The sequence below is a fragment of the Furipterus horrens genome, unplaced genomic scaffold, assembly GCF_987537825.1.
Source record: "Furipterus horrens unplaced genomic scaffold, mFurHor1.1.pri manual_scaffold_10, whole genome shotgun sequence".
Taxonomy (NCBI): domain Eukaryota; kingdom Metazoa; phylum Chordata; class Mammalia; order Chiroptera; family Furipteridae; genus Furipterus; species Furipterus horrens.
Window position 1 is genome coordinate 54,854,752 of NW_028327180.1, and position 14,479 is coordinate 54,869,230.

Sequence of the window (14,479 nt, forward strand, 5' to 3'; positions counted from 1 at the left end):
AATACTACCAGAAATAAACACAGTAATTTCATAATGATAAAGGGGTCAATAAATCAAGAAGACAACAATCTCATATTTTTATGAACCTAATAATAGAGCTTTAAAATACATAGAGCAGAAACTGATATAACTGCAGGGAGAAATAAAAAATTCACAAAAAGTTTTAGAAATGCTCAAAAATTAATAGAAAAGATAGACTGAAATTCAATAAGGCTAGAGAAGACTTGAACAACAATATCAACTTACTTGACATTTATAGAACACCCCACTCAGTAGATGCAGAACTCACATTATTTTTAAATGCACATGGAATACTTACCTATTCTGGGACATAAAACTAATCTCAATAAATCTAAAAGGATTCTAAATTACCATAAAGAAATAAAATTAGCCTTTCCGGCGGTGACAACCTCCCCCCGACAACACACCTCTCGCTAAGGATCTCCTTCATCCCTCTCCAGAAAAGAAAAAGAGGAAACACAAGAAGAAGCACCTGGTGCAGAGCCCCAATTCCTACTTCATGGATGTGAAGTGCCCAGGATGCTATAAAATCATCACCGTCTTTAGCCCTGCACAAACGGTAGTTTTGTGTGTTGGCTGCTCCACTGTCCTCTGTCAGCCTACAGGAGGAAAAGCAAGGCTTACAGAAGGATGCTCCTTCAGAAGGAAGCAGCACTAAAAGCACCCTTAATCAAGATGAGTGGGGAATCATCCCAATAAACACATTTTGGATTAAAAAAAAAAAAAGAAATTAAATTATATGACTCCAGCAAAAAGTATCTGAAAAAAATCTATAAATATTTAGAAACAAAATAACACACTTTCATATAACCCATGAGTCAAAGAAAAAAATAAAAAAGAAAACTAGAAAGTATTTTGAACTAAATTGAAAATCAAAGCACAGCACATCACAATTTGTGACATGCAGCTAAAGCAGCACTGAGGGACGAATTTAGAGCACTAAACACCTATATTATAAAAGAATATAAGTCTCAAATCATGATTTTAGCTTTCATCTAAAGAAGCTACAAAAAGAAGAGCAAATGAAACTCAAGTGAGCCAAAAAGAAAGAAAAATAAGAAAGATCAGAGTAGAAATAACTGAAAAAGGAAACAGAAAAACAAATGAGGAAAATAAATATAAGTAAAAGCTGATTCTTTGAGAAGAGCAATAAAATTGATAAACTTCTTACTAGACTCATCAGGAGAAGAGAGAAAATACACTTTGCCATAGGATAGAGGAATAAGAGAGGTAATTTCACAGCTGTTATAAGAACAGTTAAGGGTATTATAAAAATTATGCCAGTAAATTGGACAACTTTGATAAAATGAACGAAATTCTTGAGACAAAAACCAAAACTTACATGAAAAGGCATGATCTATGTAGCCTTATTTTTATTTTTTAATTGAATTTGTAGTTGAAATTTTACCTACAAAGAACAATCCAGACCCAGAAGGCTGAACTGATGAATTCTACAAAACATTTAAGGAAGAAATAATAACAATTCTAACTTCTTCCAGAAAATTGGAGAGAAGGGAAGACTTGTCAATTCATGCTATGAGGCCAGCATTACTGTACTTCTAAAACCAGAGAAAGAAATCACAAGAAAAATAGCTGAAGACCAATATCCCTCATACATATAGGCGAGGAAAATTTTAACAAATTTTTAGCTAATCCAATTCAGCAACTTGTAAGATTTATAGAAAGGCTAGTACCAAGTGAGATTATCCCAGGAATACAATGTTTATTTAACATTTGCAAATTGTTGAAAATAATTCCCCATATAAACGGACTAAAAAAGAAAAAAAAACAGTCAATAAAAAAAAGAAAACCCTATGATTATCTCAAAAGATACAAATGTCAAAGTCCAACATTTATTAGTGATAAAAGCTTCCTCAAAGTGAGGGTATGATATTCATTTTCTATTGATTTATAGCAAATTACCACAAATTTTGGAGCCTTAAAACACAACCTGTGCATTACTTAAATGTTCTGTAGATCAGAAATCAGGGTGGGCTGGACCACTCTCTCTGCTGAGGATCTCACACTTTGGTGTTAGTTACATTTGACTTTCATCTGGAGACTAGGAAAGAATTTATTTCAAGCTCCTTCAGGTTGTTGGCAGAACCCAGCTGTAGGTTGGCCTGAGAGGTCTGTTTCTTGCTGGCTGCTGGCCAGGCTCTGCTATTAGATCCCCGAGACCCACATTTCTTCTCCATCTTTACAGCAGCAATGGTGTCAAGTGTTCACTGTTTGACTCTGCCTGACTTCCCCTTCTCACAACTGGAAAAAAGTCTCTAATTTATTTTAAAGGATTTAATTTTTTTAATTTTTTTTTTGATTCTATGGGAAGAGATGGAAAAAGAAAGGGAGAGAGAAATGTGCAAGAGAAACATCAATTGGCTGCCTCTCACACATGTCCTGAGTGGGAACTAAACCTGCAACTCAGGCATGTGTCCTGACCAGGAATTGAACCCACAACCTCTCGGTTTGTAGGATGATTCCAAACCAACTGAGCCACACCAGCCAAGACAAGATTTTTTTTAAAGCAGTTTTAGGCTCACAGGAAAATTGAAAGGAAGGTACACAAATTTCCCGTATACTACTTCCTGTTCCCATGCGTAGTCTCTCCCATTATCAACTTCCTCCACTGTGGAGGTACATTTGTCACCATTGATGAACTTACATTAAAACATCATTATCACCCAAAATCCATAGTTTGCCTGAGGGTTTACTCCTGGTATTGTATGTTCCCTGGGTCTGGACAAATATATAATGACATATAGCCATTATGATAGTATCATACAGGGTATTTTCACTGTCCCTAAAAATCCTCTGTGTTCCATCTATTCATTCCTCCCCTGCATCCCAGTCCCCGGTAAGCACTAATCTTTTTACTGCCTCCATAGTTTTCCCTTTCCTAGAATGTCATATACAGTCATTCACTGCTTAAGGATGAAGATATCTTCTGAGAATGCATCATTAGGAAACTTTGTCATGGTGAGAACGTCATAGAGTGCACTTATTTATTCCTGAAGGACCTGCCTGAAGCTCTTCTTGAGAAGTTGTCACTCTTCAGAAATATTCCCATGGTGGTTTGTTTGGTTTATTTATTTTTTCACCATAGGTTTGCTTGTGAGCAGACACTGCATCATGAACATTCCTTTCTATTAATGAAAACCTTTTCATCTTGGGGGTCCATGTTTTCAAACTTTTTAAGAAGCTAGTTGAGGTCTACTGAAGCTTCTGCTAAACCCTTCACTGGGAATGTTCCTGGGAGGGGGTGGGGTGTTGTTCTTGTTCTCCTACAGTTTCCTTGTCTCTTGCTCTTCTTCACCTCTGTGTCCTGTTCAATTCCAACCCCTCCTCCTTAGTCGGTTCCTCAGGAGCCACCTCTAGGAGCTCCTCAGTGTCATCCTAGCCACAGCCAGGTGCAAGTTGTTTGCCATCGCAATCACAGCCTTGATGATTATTGCAGCCTCCTCATTCTTGGAAAATCCTTTGAAATCATGGATGAACCTCTTGAGAGCCTTCTTCCAGATACCATTCATACACTTCTTGATAATGTCCCTCCAAGCCCAAGCAAGGCTCTTGGTGCATCCATGAATGTTTTAGTGCTTCCCAAATTGCATCAGTGTCTTCCTCAGTTGCAGCAGTAACCTGGGCAAAGGTCCTCTTCAATAAGCAAAATCTTGAAAGGGATGCTAGTCTCCAAACAGAACTTCTCCGTATCACTGGCACCGCAATTCAGGAAGGAATCTTGGAAGAGGAGCTGGGTCATCCATGACCTCCTACTGCTCCTGTGGTGCACTGGCTGTGTGTGCTTACTGTAAGCCTGAAGGCCCTGGGGTTCTCTCTGTGCCAGACCACAGGGGGTTTCCATTTGTAGCCTGCAACACCGCCCCCAACCAAGACTGTCACCTGTCCTTAAAGTCTTGAAACCTGACATTGACTGGCTCCGTTGTGGATGAGAGTCCTTTCAGGCATCCATTCCCAAAATAAAGAGGTTTCACCTATATTGAACATTTGTTCTGGCAAGTAATTTTCCTCCACAGTCAGCTTATCTAGAGTTTTCAAAAATTCTTCACCTCCTTCACATCAGCACTCCCAGATTCACCACTTTACTTTCATATTATAAAATGAATAACAACTCTTGAATCATTTAAACCACTCAGAGCTAGTGGTAAATTCAACACAGTAGTCGGGTCCAGCCTTCTTTTTACAACACCACAAACAAACCTTTTGGTTTGGCTGTGGTGGGTGGTCATGGTGCTGAGAGTGACATGCTTCTGTGTCTGCTCTTCAATCCGAGTCCTTACAAGTTTCTCCATGTTTGACTGGGCCCTTTTTGAACTTTTGTTAGTTTCATAGCCTTCACGAAGCTGATTCTTTAACAGCTTCCATCACTTCGTTCTTGTTCTTCAAGACTGTAGCTACGGTGGAATGAGACATGCCTGACTAGTGAGCAATAACCACTACTGATTTTCCACCTTCATCATCCTTACTCATTTTACTTTCATTTCCAGGCCAATCACTGTATGTAACTTCTTACTGGCAACAATAGCAGTGAATTTTGTGTGCTGAGGGGCCACGATGAACAACATGACATTAAATCAAGCACAAGAGAAAAAAATATGATCAAGAGACGGTAAACACAAGATGTGTGAGGTTGCTGCTGGTATTAACACGGAATACTATTTTACAGCAAACTTTTGCAAGTAGGAAGAGTGCACTCTAAAATAATAATTAAAATACAGTATAGCTAATATAACCTAGTAAACAATCATTTATTATCATCATCAGGTATATGTACTGTGTATAACTATACATGCTATACTTCTTTATGACTGGCAGTGAGGCAGGAAATATGATAGAATAGGAAATCCTGAGGCACTGCAGCTGTCACCAATCAGCATCCTGACTTCTGCTAATCGCCTTGTGACACCTGGTAAGCATTGTGATTCCCTCCCCGAGTGGGCAATCAAGGAGGATTGTGGGAAATCGCATGCGTAGAACCTTAAGAAAAAACCCTATAAAGTCTATAGCTATCCAATAGAAGAGAGCACTTTTCTGGCCAGAAATGGCCTGCTCCCATATCTTGGGAAGTGTACTTTCCTTCATAAGTTTCTCGCTTGCTTTGCTTTACAGTATGTGTCGTCAGTCCAATTCTTTGTTCATGGCTGCCAAGAACCTGGACACCGCCTCTATCTGCAGCAATTTGGTGAGCCAGCCAGGAGGTCCTCTGTGGAAATGCTGGAGTGGTAAGGCAACCTGTTCTACCCTCTCCACTGGTTGGAGGAGACTGTTTTTCCTCTCTGTCTCTTTTATGCCTTGGGACACCCTGGCTCCTTGAAGAGAGTTTGCTGCCTTTGTATAGGCACGGGTCAGGCAGGTAGAGCCAAAAGGGCACCTGCTGCTTAAAAGACTCCCATGTGAGGATTACCTGGTTGTGAATCAGGGTTAGAGACTAGCTTCTTGCGAGGCACAAGACAATATCCACCCAATGAGACACACTGTAAACAACATTATCGCTTCCCCGTGACTTTCCACGCAGGAATATTGTAACTCTTGGAAAGGGTTGCTGAGTGCACCTGCCTTTTTCACTATGTTCTCTTGTACTGTAACCTTCATCTGCAAGCCAACCGCACTTCTCCTAAGACTTGCTTCACTTGCTGAATTTTGGCCTCTGTATTTGCACTTCTTCCCTGCGTGTCTCTTTGGCAAATGAAGCGTTTGCTGCATTTGCTGAACGTAGGTCAAAGTTGGTGAGCCCTTTAAAATCCTTTTGGAGGCCTTCCCAACCCAGGTTAGGTTTGTAAAATGGATAAACTAGTTTGAGTTAATCAATTATGAGGAGCAGAGGCAAGCTAATAAATTTCCCCTCTGGTACTTTAACAGCAGCTTTTATTTTGATCTCGGGAAATGTTTCAAATGACTGATGTAGTCCACTCCCTACAGCTCCTTGCAGGAGTCCAACTTACCTGGACTCTTCGTGAGGCAGGCCATGTCCAATTAACCAAAGCTCCTGAATTAGATACCAGGAAAGATGGTATAATTAGTCCATGGCAGCTGTAGTTTGTTTTCTGCTGGCCAGCACACCCAAGCCTTATTTTTAGGCTTTTAAAAAAATTGTTCTATTACAGTTGTCCCAATCCCCATCCCACCCCAATTTGCTCTCAACTTCCCTGCTCAGCCCCCACTCCCACAATCACACCCAAGCCTTTGTATAGCCTGAGACGACTGGTAGCTTAGAGCGGTGGGATAATGGGGGATGCCCTGTAACCCACTAGAGAACTCCTTAGGCAAATGAAGGGGATTCCTCTAGAGAGCCAAGGAGCTTCATTCTCTTTTTCTTTTCCCTGGGTACACCACGGACAAGATGGTAATATACTCTGTATCCCCTCAGGGTTCCTGTTGGGATGAAAATCTCAAGAAAAAGAGGCTAACTTTCTTCTGTAATACAGGTTGGCTTCAGTATAAACTAGGAGATGGGGAAGTTTGGCTTGAAAATGGAGCAACAATTACACCATATTCCAGTTAGACCTGTTTTGTAGAATGTTAGGCAAATGGTCAGAGAGGTTCCCTACGTTCAAACCTTCATGGCCCTGTACTGCAATCCAGCTCTCTGTTCTGGGCCAAGGGAAGCAGTCCCGGTAGGTCAACAATGACATTCTAGATGATCTCCTTCTAAGTTCCCCACCTGTGTCTCAGGGGGAACCCTGTAGGCTTCAAAGTCCTGAAGCCTCTGCTCCCACCTCAAAGGAATCAACCTCTCCTCCACCCTACTCTCCAACATATCCAAAATTACCAGCTGAAAAGAAACCTAGTCCACTGGGGCACACTTGGAGTGGAGCCTCATATCTCCCAGTGACTCCTGTCCTCCTGCACCTAAAGAAAGTAGCAGGTACAGAAGGCCCTGCTTTAAGTACAAACACACTGGACACTGGGCAAGGGATTGCACCAGGCCACCCCCAGGGCCATGTCCCTCATGCAAAGGTACAAACTTTGTTTCCTGGCACTGGAAGGTAGACTGCTTCCGTTCCCAGAGTGGAAAGGGGTCATCACCTAAGGGCATGGCAGCACTTGAGGACTGAGGGTGCCCAGGGAACAGATTGTCCCCAGCCTATACCAGCATCTCAATCTCTACCAAGAAACCCCGGGTAACCTTTGACGTGTCAGGTAAGAAAATTAATTTTCTTGTTGATACAGGGGCCACTTACTTTGTCCTCAATTCTTATGCTGGTTCTCTTTCTTCTAATTTAATTAATATTATAGGGGTTTAAAGGAAAATCTGTCACCAGTCAATTTGAAAGCCAAATTTTGACATTTTCTTTCCTAATTATTCCACAATATCTTAGACTTTTGCTAGGATGAGACCTCTTGGCCAGACTAGGGGCCATTTTGAAGTTTTAGGTGGTCCCAGCTACGATCTTTAAAATTATGTTAGCCAGTGAAAGTAAACTAGTAGATAGCATCCCAGAACAAATTTTACAGAAAGTAGGTCCTCTAGTTTGGAATTTTGGAGTTCCTGGAAAAGCCAAGACTGCCTGATCAGTTCAAATTCATTTAAAGCCTGGGACAGCATATCTCCACAGGAAGCAGTATCCTATCAAATGGGAGGCCCTAGAGGGTCTGCAACCCATCATAGAGAAAGTTGTAACACATGGGATGTTAGTACCCTGTCAATCCCCCTGCAATATTCCAGTCTTCCCGGTTCTTACACCAACAGGGGAGTACATTTTGGTCCAGGATTTAAGACTATTTAACAAGGCTGTTGTTCCCCTACATCCTCTTGTAGCCAACTCTTACACCTTACTCACCCAAGTGCCAGACTATACTCAGTAGTATACAGTTTTAAACTTAAAAGATGCCTTCTTTTGCATCCCTGTCCACTTAGATTCCCAATATCCATTTGCATTTGAGCAGACAGACCCAAAAACTATGGCTCATCAGCAATATAGTTGGGTGGTACTACCACAGGGTTTAGAGAGAGCTCTCATCTGTTCACAAGATCTTTAGAGAAAGAACTAAGGGAATTACAAATACAAGAGGGAGACATCTTATAATATGCAGGTGATATCCTAGTCTGCAGCCCCTTGAAGGAAGTCTCAGATAGTAACACTATTCAAACTCTGAACTTCCTTGGGGAACGGGGATATCAAGTCTCTAAGAAAAAGACCCAAATTATCAAACAAAAAGTAAACTATTTAAGACAATGATCCCCAACCTTTTTGGCACCAGGGACCAGTTGTGTAGAAGACAAATTTTCCATAGATGAGAGTTGGGGGTAGACAGGAGGTGGAGCTCAGGTGGTAAGACAAGCAAAGCTTCACTGACTTGCTTGTCTGCCGCTCACCTTCTGCCATGTGGCCCAGTTCCTCACAGGCCACGGACCAGTACCAGTCCACAGCTCATGGGTTGAGGACCCCTGATTTAGGTAGGATATACACTAATCCCAGTAGCTAGACAACTGTTACAAGAAAGAATAAAAACAACCACTGAACTAACACTGCCCACTACCAAATAACTCCTCTCTTTCTTAGGAATGACTGGATTTTGCAGAATTTGGACACCAAGCTTTGGACTAATTGTAAAACCTTTATATAAAGCTACTAAAAGGGACCATACACCGAACCCATTATATGGAGAAAGGAACATGATCATGTTTTTAATAAAATCAAGCAGGCCCTAGTTGAGGTCCCAGCCATAGGCACCCCTGACTTAAGCTTTTGTCTTTATACACAGCAGAGAAGCAGGGGATATTCTTAGGGGGTCTTAGTCCAACAACTAGAAAATGAATGTTGGCTGGCTGCACATTTCCCTAAAAAGCTAGATAATGTGGAAAAGCAGGTGGCCTCTGTGTCTAAGTGTAGTTGCAGCCACAGCCATGTTAACCAAGGAAGCTGCTAAGTTAACTCTTGGGCAGAAGTTAGAGGTCTTAACTCCAAACAGGTACAAGGAGTGTTAGAAATGAAAGGGCTCCTCTAACGGGAAATTGATTGACCAGATATCATGCCCTTCTTCTGGACAATCCTGAAGTAACTATAAAACATGTAATACCTTAAATCTAGCTCCTTAATGCCTATAGAATCATCTCCAGACTTGACCTATTCCTGTTCAGAGATTATTAGTCTTACCTATTTCAGCAGGACTGACTTGCTAGACCAACCCTTAGAAAACCCTGAGAAGAGTGGTTCACTGATAGAAGCAGCTTTGTACAGAATAGGCAGCAAAAGGTCGGATATACAATAGTTTATGTGACACCATTGAGGCACAACCCCTTCCACCCTTGACCTCAGCCCAAAAGGCTGAAATTATGGCCCTTACCTGAGCTCTCATTCTAGGACAGGAAAAAAGGTTACTATCTATACAGATTCCAAATATGCCTTCCTTGTTCTGCACGCTCATGCTGCCATATAGAGAAAGGGGGCTCCTTACTATTAGGAATTCCCCCATTAAACATGGACCAGAAATTCTAAATCTATTAGAAGCAGTTAAGCTCCTTGAACAAGTGGCAGTTTTGCATTGCAAAGGTCACCAGAAGAATATGTCCCCTATTTCCCAGGGAAATAGAAGGGCAGACCAGAAGGCTAACAATTGTTGGTTTTGCTATCCTCAACCACAATACAGTGGGCAAGGAATATCCCTAACAGTACTTTGGACCAAATGTACTCTAATCTCTGGCCCTTGTATCTTTAACCTGTTGGTTAAATTTATATCTTTCAGACTCAAACAGTTCCACATCAGAATGATGACACTCCAGGGTTTTCAGCCAATCCCTAAAGAATCCACTGCCAACACCTTACAACACCTGGCATTCATACCAGTCACAGGAATTCGTCCCCAGCCACTAGATGAAATAGGGTGAGAGTTTCATGGTTCTTGGTAGGCAGGGTCTACTGTTCTGTTCAAGCAGGAAGTAGATACAGAAGATTGACTGTCCTTCCTCAGCCACTCCAAAATAGAACTTTTGAGAACAGTGTCTCTCAGGGAAAGTTGAGGCAGGAGATAGAATGGGAAATCCTGAGACACTGCAACTGTCAGCATTCTGACTTCTGAGAATTGTCTTGTGACATCTGATAATAATTAGCATTGTGGTTTACTCCCCAAGTGGGCAATCAAGGAGTATTTTGGAGAATCACATATGTAGAAGCTTAAATGAAAACCCTATAAGCCTATAGCTGTGCAATAGAGGAGAGTCACTCCCTGGCCAGGGATGGCCTACACCCGTGTCTTGGGAAGTGTACTTTCCTTAATGAACTTCTTGCTTGCTTTGCTTTACAGTATCTATGTAGTCAGTCCAGTTCTTGGTTCACAACTGCAAAGAACCCGGACCGTCTCTATCTGCAGCAGCAACACAGCAGGTGTGCTTACACCAGCATCACCAAATACACATGAGTGATGTGTTGCATTGAGGTGCCATGACAGTTACGACATCACCAGGTGATAGGAATCTTTCAGCTCCATTATAATCTCATGGGACCACCATCACATATGTGGTCTGTTGACCAGAGTGTCATGTATGCATGACTGCAATAAAATAAGAACAGAAACCAATAAAATAATGATAGAGATTAAACAAACCCAAAAGTGGATTCTTTGAAAAACATCGATGAAAGAGCTAGACTTCTCAGAATATTAACCCAGAAAGAGAGAGAAAGAAAGCATAACTAATTAATATTAGGGATAAAAAAGGAGCTAGAATGATTGAAGCACTGATCACTTAAGACATCTAAAGAGAACACTAGCAAATGTGCCTATATATTTGAAAAACTTAAAATGAAAAAAATTAGAAAATGTAACCTGCTAAAATTGATGCCAAAAGAAAATAGAAAATTCAAATATTCCAATTACCATTGAAGAAAGCCAATCAACAGAAGTTCCTCCCTAGTTGCCCCCAACTGCCATACTGCTAGCCACCTCCAAATGTATTCCAGGTTCAGATGATTTTAAAAGCAAATTTTTACTAAACCTTGGCCCAACAAACAATCCCTATTCATCCAGTGGTTTAAAGGTATTATTGCCATCTTTTGACCTCCATATTTTCTTATGATAAGTCAGCAGGAATTCCTATCATTATTCCTCTGTATGTAACTTGCCTTTTTTCTGTGGCTACTTTCAAGATTTTCTTAGTTTAGAGCAATTCATCTTTGGTTACAGCATTTTGACAGGGATGTGCCTATATGCAATTTTCTCCATACTTACTTTGTTTGGGGCTATTGGTACCCTGCTGCGTTTTGTTCCACTCATATGTTTCTAGGTTTTAATTTCTCTTGCCCTGTCCTTTGTTTCAGACACAGGGTGTAAATTGCAGGAGTGGGGGTAGAGTGGTAGGAGGTTCCCACGGCCCCCTCTGCCTCGTTCCTTATTCCATAGTAAGCATCAGTTCCCAACCCTGTGCCTGTGACGGTTTTGTCTACTTCATAAGCAGATGCCCAGTTCAAGTTAATCTGCCCAAGTCGGTGCACCCAGCATTTATTCCTTGCATTACAACTTTAATAAATCGGTAAGCTGAGCCCCAGATGTTCTAGTGGAATGCATTACCAGTGGAATGCATTTCAGATCCATGCCATCACACATTCTGAAGCAGCAAAGAGCTTGTGAAGGGATAGCTCCCAAGTATTTCTGCTGCTGATAAACACAGTGGTCCTGGTAAGGATGTATGACCTGGAGATTCCCGGTTCTGCCAAGCTGCACCTTTAGTGATCTGCTAAAAGCCTATCCAGAGCCTCACCCCCACATTGCCACATGCTGGCCATAAACCCAGGTCAGTGACAGGGCTTGGGAGTCCAAACAATTACGGCTTTAGACCCATCCATCATGCCGACGTTAGAAGCGGCCCTGAGAGCCCCGAGTTGGTAGATATTTCTCCCAGGTTGCGGCACACCTGGCCCTAGACACTCACAGTTGACTTAGGCTCACGTAGAAGCTTGTTAGAACATTTGAAGTATCTACCAGCCACTGTTTGCAGTAGCAGGGTCCCCAAGCTTAACAAGTGTCATCAGGGACCAATACCATTGTGTGGGATATTGCAACATGATGGCCTGTCAGCTGAGTTCAGCACACCTTATTCACCAACCTGGCTTCTACCGTCTTACCTATGTTCCCTCACAGTATAAATTTGACTTTTATAGAAGGAACTCCAGCCATTTGCGACAATTTGGATGAACCTAGAGGGCATTATGACAAGTGAAGTAAGCCAGACACAGAAAAACAAATTCTATACAATTTCACTTACATGCAGTCTAAAAAAGTTGAATTCATAAAAGCAGAGAGTAGAATGGTGGCCACTAGAGGAAGGGGGTGGGGGGAGAAGTGGGGAGATGTTGGTCAAGGGTAACAAACTTTCCCTCATGCAGGATGAATAAGTTCTGGAGATCTGAGGCACGGCACAGTGACTAGAGTTAACAGCACTGCATTGTGCGCTTGAAACTTGCTAGAGTAGACCTTAAGGGTCCCCCCCATGCACACACACACAAAATGATAACTGTGAGGTGATGGGTGTGTGAATTAGCTTGATTATGGAGATCCTTTCACAATGTATACATACATCTAACATCACCAGGTTGTATTGTGAAATATATACACACTTTAATTTCTTCATTATTCCTTAATGAAGTTGGGAAGAAATGAAGTTTGCTTTTGTGACAATTGTTTGTTATTTCAAGGAAGACTTATTTTAGTAATTGAGTTTGTTGGCTGAGCTGTTGTGCCAAGAAGCCAGGAAAGGCCTTCTGTGGGTCTGCCATCAGGCTGTGCAGGCCTGGGGCAGGATGAGGTGTGGGGAGGTGGGGCAGCTTCCCCTGCCTCCCCAGGACTTCCTGCAAGGGCTCTCAGCCCCAGCACCGCCACAGTCTGGGAAACTCCTCCCTTTGGTAACTTGTCCCTTCAAGGGTGGGTGGGGGTGGGGACAGATTGGAAAAAAGACTCAGCTGCTGCTTAAAAGGGCCCAGACAATTAATGAGCAGCTCCAACTGGTGTCCTGAGAGACTGACATCTTACTCCTTTTTATGATTTTAATATTCCGGTGGAATTGATTTTGGTATACACTTCTGGAGTTACTCTAGTTTTCAGAAAATGTCCATTAGGGATGTCAAGAACCACTTGGGCACGTCAGAGCTGTGGGGATGCAGCTGCAGATGAAGGACAACTCCCGGGCCTGTAGCAGGGGGAGGGCTGGCTGTGAAGAAGCCCGTCTGGAGGCACCGTCTTCCAACCCAAGGGAGCTTCTCCGTGAGCTTCTCCCTGGTCAACCCAAGGATCCTGGCCCACCCTGACAAGAAGCAGATGGGAGAGATGCTTAGCATGATCCTGGACTTTTAGATATCCCAAGATTATGCTCGGAGTCAACGAAAAACAAGCCTTTAGCGCACTGGACAATTCTGTCTCATGTTCTCTTACTTCACTTCCATGTTACATGTCAGGCTCCACCTCTTCAAAACTCTGGGGCCCAACCCTGTGCTCCCCCAGTCTCGACATGCAGAACTCTCAAACATGGTTTATATCCATTATCTTTTTCTTCTGCGCTTTGTTGCTTTAGGTGACCCCAGACAGATTCAGTCCTACGTCGGCCCCTCCTTTGATCTTTGCCAGCACAAAGGCTTGTTGGGACTGGTTCACAGTGGGGTATGAGTCTGAGTGGGTGAGCAAGTGCCAGGAAGGAGCGAATGGGTTTGTACATGGGGAGGTGATGCTGGTGAGCCCAGAGAACTGTTATTGTCACCCCCCATCTTCCTGACATGGGGAGACTGAGCAGCTTCCATTCAAGGGTTGTGCGGGCAGCAGACTACCAGGAGGACCAGCAGCCAAGTAAGGAATATGAGGACAGGATATTCTGCACAGACATAGGCTAGTTTGTTTAGGACATCATGGCATATCCAGTAGGCATGTTGGAGGGTCTCACAGGCCGGCATGGACGAGCAAGCACAGGGTTAGCATGCACATGATGGGAAAGATGAGAACTGATTGGGTCTTGCATTTAGGATGAATAGCAGAAGAAAAGCTGGTGAGAGACTTGGCAGAACTGGCTGAGATAGGTGATGTCAGGTGACACCTGAGGCCTGCAGTGGTTGATGGCCTTGGGGAAAAGTTACCATTGAAATGGGCTATGTAACCCTGGGGCCTCTCTCTCCAAGGGTTAGGACTGGAGACATTCAGTGCAAAGTGAGGCCAATCTCCTAGGTTTTTGCTCAACTCATTGGGTGGGGTGTTGGGTATCCCTCAGGATGTTCATCTTATACTGGGTCGATCGCCACTGTGTGCCACCCAGTGAGGAAGGCACATCTATATAATAGAAAATGACTTTGTCCAAGGAATGCACTTTTGGTTATTTCACTGTTGGCCAAACAGAGGCTGGTGAGTTTATCTGCACAGTTACTTGTGTAGGCAAATGAGCTGAAGGTCTCTGAGGGACCTGGCCTCCATCATTTCTTGTATATTAAAATGAGAAATCAATGATGGGGTGACTGAGCCCTCTCTC

At 42.7% G+C, this 14,479-nt stretch overlaps 1 long non-coding RNA gene and 1 pseudogene across 2 annotated transcripts in view; both read left to right on the forward strand.

Moving 5' to 3' along the window:
- LOC150000255 (uncharacterized) overlaps positions 1 to 10,549 on the forward strand; it is a 41,804-nt gene extending 31,255 nt beyond the window's left edge. For both annotated transcript variants that reach the window (XR_016513434.1, XR_016513433.1), the window contains exons 3-4: positions 5,149 to 5,261; positions 9,727 to 10,549. This is a non-coding gene — a long non-coding RNA (uncharacterized LOC150000255). The remainder of the gene's footprint in view (positions 1 to 5,148; positions 5,262 to 9,726) is intronic.
- On the forward strand, positions 471 to 741 carry LOC150000257 (small ribosomal subunit protein eS27-like pseudogene; annotated as a pseudogene).
- Positions 10,550 to 14,479: the final 3,930 nt, after the last annotated feature.